The following is a 5,412-nucleotide window of genomic DNA, read 5'->3' on the forward strand; positions in this document are numbered from 1 at the left end:
ATCACATGACCGCGCCTGCTCTGGCTGGTCCGGCGAGTTGGGCGGAGCGCTTCCTCCCGGCCCCGCCCCTGGCCCCGCCCCCGCCCGCGCCTCGGCCCCGCCCCCGCCTCCGCCTGGGCGGTGCCCTGGCTGGTTGCTCTAGTGGTGGGCAAAGTCATTAGTCAACAGAGCCAAACATCAACAGTACGATTGAAATTTCTTTTGAGAGCCAAATTTTTCAAACTTAAACTATATAGGTAGGTACATTGTTATTAACTTAATTAGGGTACTCCTAAGGCTTAGGAAGAGCCACACTCAAGGGGCCAAAGAGCCGCATGTGGCTCGCGAGCCGCAGTTTGATAGATGGGACGCCTCAGTGAGTCAGTAACGTTTATTCACCACTTCACAGCAAACACTGTCCCAAGTGCTCTAAGTCTGTTAACTGGTTTGTTCTCACAACAACCGTGTACACTTCTCCCCCTTTTACAGTCAGGACACTGAGGCGCTGAGAATTTGGGTGAGGTGCCAAGGTCACAGAGATAGCAAACTGGGGGTTCTGTTACAGGCAGACCAGAAACAGCCCTTCCCCCCGGACCCCCCCAAAAAAGATGTTCTTGGACAGCCCCCTGAGCCAAAAGAGAGGGCTGCCCCCAACCTCGATTCTTGTCTTCTCATATAGATTACTTTTTAAATATATATTTATTGATTTCAGAGAGGAAGGGAGAGGGAGAGAGATAGAAACATCCATGATTCGGGAGAATCATGGATAGGCTGCCTCCTGCACTTCCCACAGGGGAGCCCTGCAACCGGGCATGTGCCCTTGACTGGAATTGAACCGGGGACCCTTCAGTCCGCAGACCGCAGCTCTATCCACTGAGCACACAGGCTAGGGCCTTATAAATTACTTCAAATGAGAGACTCTGTGTGTTGTGATAAAGCCAATTTATTAAAGAAGCAAGGCAAGCACATCTATACATCTGATTTGTGAAGCACAGACTGGCTCTCAGCTAATCTGAAGAGGGAGTTGGGGTCCAGGTGTTATACCCGCCCCCCCCAGTGTTGCTTGGCGTGATTTGTGGCCTTTCCAGAATTCATGAGAAGCACCTGGCAGTTTTATCTTTACAAGCGGAGACTGCTAGCTTTTCTGTTAAGGGAGTAAAACTGCCCTTTTTTCATTTCTCCTTCCCTGCACTGTCTTATTAGGGGAGGATTTTAACCATTTGCTCTCAAGTGTCCTTGGCTGGGAAAGATAATGGCTTGTTATTTACGAGCTGGCTGCAAATTGCCTACACTGTTTGGTCTTATTTTGACTTTCTTCTCTGGGCTTTAATTCCTCCCACCCTGAAATTTTCCTAGCTTTTCACAGCCCTGTTAACAGTTCCAAAGTCGTCCTTTTAACCACTGCATTGTACTGCCTTTGGAAGAAAACTACTTTGGGAAGGAAGAAAGGAAGGGAGAACTCAGCTCTCTATTAGAATTGGAAGGGATGGGGGAGGGATTTTTCCAGCCAGGGCCATCAAGGCAGGGTGTGTGGTACTTATTAAAGATCTAGAAGGGAAAGGTAGGATCTCAACAGGCAAAGATGAAATGTGGGAGAAGGACTCAAATGAGCTAAAGTAGAGAGGAGGAAAAGTAGTGTTTTCTGGAAATATCAGGGCTTTCCAGACTGACAAGAACAACTGTTGGATGTTTAAGAGTGATGAAAACCCTACCTGGTTTGGCTCAGTGGATAGAGCATCTGCCTGCGGACTGAAGGGTCCCAGGTTCGATTCCATCCTTGGCCGGGTTGTGGGCTCCATCCCCAGTAGGGGCTGTGCAGGAGGCTCCATTCCCAGTAAGGGGTGTGCAGCAGGCAGCTGATAAATGATTCTCTCTCATCATTGATGTTTCTATCTCTCTCCCTCCCTTCCTCTCTGAAATCAATAAAGTAGTACATTTTAAAAAATGAAATATAAAGGTTGACTCAAAGCTCTCGCTGGCGCCAATCTAGACAGAGTAGGAATATTCCTACCTGCACCCGTTTTCGGACAGGGTTAGTTATATGTTGCTTTCTCTCCAGTTCGAAGAGCACGTGACTTTAAAGTTAAAGTTGTAAATACTTCATCACAAGGGAAATTAGTCAAGCACGCTGCAAGTGTTTTGACTCTTAATGTGATATACAGGGAGATATTAGAATAAGTTTAATCAATTTATCAGTCATTGTTTTTATCAATGTTGTTTTTATATCATGTTTTTGTTGTTTTTATATCATGTCTTTGTTGTTGATATAGCATGTGTTTCTTCTAATTAATTTCCTTTCAATGTGCATGAATCTGTGCACCAAGCCACTAGTATTATATAAATTAACAATGTAAAATAATATGACAAGGAAATATTGGGCCCTGTGAGAAGGGTTTATGGAAGATTGTGTGAGTATGCTGATGTCCTGATCTGTAGCAGGGTCAATTGATTCTAATTTAAAACACGTTTTTTGAAAGAAAAAAATATATCAAAATTGCTTTTTCTAACCTTATATTGATATTTTAAGAAATAATATATTTTGTAGTGCATAAACATTTACTTGATTCTTCAGCTTTTATTTTAGTGTATTTTAATTCTGTTAAATTCAAGTGAGCTTGCATTAATACTTTATTTATTTATTTGGGGGTGGAGGGTGAGGAGTTTTTAGGTAGTTTTATTTTCTTCTTCAGGTAAAGAAGACAGGGATTCAAATCCAAAGCTCTGTCTTCCCAAAGGGAGGCTTAGCCACTGTTTATACACACTATTTGGTCAATTACATGTTGATTTATTTGCAACTGACCACACTTCTTTGATTGGGTTCCTGTCAAACATCCTGTTCACAGCCACTTCTACAAGTATACTTTGTTATTTTTATTTATTTTTAAATATATTTTTATTGATTTCAGAGAGGAAGGGAGAGGGAGGGAGAGATAGAAATATCAATGATGAGAGAATCATTGATCGGCTGCCTCCTGCATGCCCCACACTGGGGATCGAGCTTGCAACCTGAGCATGTGCCCTGACCAGGAATCGAACTGTGAACTCCTGGTTCATAGGTCGACGCTCAACTACTGAGCCACGCCAGCTGGGCTACTTTATTTTTAAATAACTTATATAGTATGATACCATTTAAAAAGTAGATATATCTATGTACCTGTTAGTCTATCATACTATCTATGTAAAGGAATGGAAGAATATTTAGAATGATGTTAATAAAATATTAATAATGGTTATATTTAGATGGTGGGGTTTAAAAATTTTAAAATGTTTTTTCTTGGTGCTTTTTTTGCATTGTTTACATTATTTATAATGTATAATTGTTATAAGAACAGTAAGCTGATTTTTCTTAAAAACAAACCTTCAACACTTCTCCTTAATCTTCAGGATATGGCTGAAACTTTTGTATTCAAAGTAAATACCCATGTCCTATCCGTTTTGGCTCAGTGGATAGAACATTGGCCTGTGGACTAAAGAGTCCTGGGATTGATTCTGGTCAAGGGCACATGCCCAGGTTTCGGGTTCGATCCCCAGTGGGGGGCGTGCAGGAGGCAGCCGATCAATGATTCTCTCTCATCATTGATATTTCTCTCTCTCTCTTCCTCTCCCTTCCTCTTTGAAATCAATAAAAAATATATTTTAAAAATTAATAAATAAATAAAAACAAAAACATATTTTTAAAAAGTAAACACCCCAAAAGGAGAACCAATGTATATTTTAAACAATAAAGATTAAAAACAACATTAATAAAAAAAGTAAACACCCAGACTATTTTCCAAACCTGATTTCCTTTATCCCCACGTTAACAGAGCTTATCTGTAACATATGTTCCCTGAAAATCCCTGCTTCAGCTCCTTTTCCCACGTGATTTTTACCATTTTGAATGGGCTCACCATCTTTGGTTTACCTCGACAAATACAGTCCATCTCATAAAGATCAACCTCTGGTCCATCTCTCCATGGCCCTCTTCAGGGCTCATCCTCCTCCCCAGCACTTTTTAATCAAATAGTTAAAAGTATCCATGTAGGGCCCTGGCTGGTTTGGCTCAGTGGATGGAGGGTCGGCCTGCGGACTCAAGGGTCCCAGGTTCGATTCCGGTCAAGGGCATGTACCTTGGTTGCGGGCACATCCCCAGTGGGGGGTGTGCAGGAGGCAGCTGATCGATGTTTCTCTCTCATCGATGCTTCTAGCTCTCTATCCCTCTCCCTCCCTCTCTGTAAAAAATCAATAAATATATTTTTTTAAAAAAAGTATCCATGTAGAGAAGTATGGAGTTCTTACTTCCTCTGGATTTAGTTTTAAGAGGAACTATTTAATGAGAGGCAAGTCAAGTTCTCTAAATGTAAGTCAATTCCAGGTTATTATTTTAATAAGTAGCCTTTGAAGCTTATTAATATAATAGGAAGTGAGAACTTGCAAAGCCTGAATTTCAGTGTAACTTCAAGGAGTACTGAAAGTTAATAAGATACATATCCATGCCCTAAAAAGACAAGGAACAATAGTAACATAGAGAAGTATCTGAATACTCATACATTTCGGTTTTCTTTTTTGCACACAGTAATGCCTTTTTTTAAAAATTTAAATTCTTTATTGTTTAAAGTATTACATGAGTCTCCTTTTCCCCCATTGACCTCTCCCTGGCCGCTCCCACCCCCAAGCACATGTCCTCACCCCCTTAATGTCTGTGTCCATTGGTTATGCTCATAAACAAGTAATACTTTTTATATATTACGTTTTTAAATAAAGTTGCTTGCTATTAAAAACATATTCATTAATCAAGATCTAGATACCTACTGGCTTTTTTAATAAAATAAACAGAGATTTCACCAAATGACCCCGTATAATAAATACTCTTAGACTGAGAAACAATTTATTTCTGTCATCTGGGCCATGAAAAAACGACCACGATACTGTTACAGGATTCCAGAGCAGGAGGAATCGGGAAACTGAGACAGGAAAGTTAGAACAAGGCCAAACAGTGTGGGAAATGTGCAGCCAGCTTGTAACTAACAAGCCATTATCTTCCCCAGTCAAGGTCAAGAGAGCAAATGGTTAAAAATAAAAACAACACCTCCCTCGGGAGAGAATGCAGAAAGGGAGGGGAAAAGGGAAAGGAAAAAAGAAGGCAAGTTTACTCCCTAAGCAGAAAAACTGGTAGTCTCAAGGCTTGGCAAGATAAAGTTGCCAGGTGCTTCTCATGAATTCTGGGAAGGCCTCAACAAAGTAAAATGGGACCTTGAGAATTAATCTGTACCAAAATAGTCAGCAGAAGAATGTTGAGACCTGTAGACAGGAGAGAATATAATGCCTCAGACCCCCACCCAACCTGCTCTTTAGGTTAGCTGAGAGCCCGTCTGCGCTTCAGCTGCAGTGGTTCTCAACCTTCTGGCCCTTTAAATACAGTTCCTCATGTTGTGACCCAACCATAAAATTATT

The sequence above is a fragment of the Myotis yumanensis genome, unplaced genomic scaffold (assembly GCF_028538775.1).
Source record: "Myotis yumanensis isolate MYYU_CA2020_CCGP unplaced genomic scaffold, mMyoYum1.0.hap1 SCAF_2, whole genome shotgun sequence".
Taxonomy (NCBI): Eukaryota; Metazoa; Chordata; class Mammalia; order Chiroptera; family Vespertilionidae; genus Myotis; species Myotis yumanensis.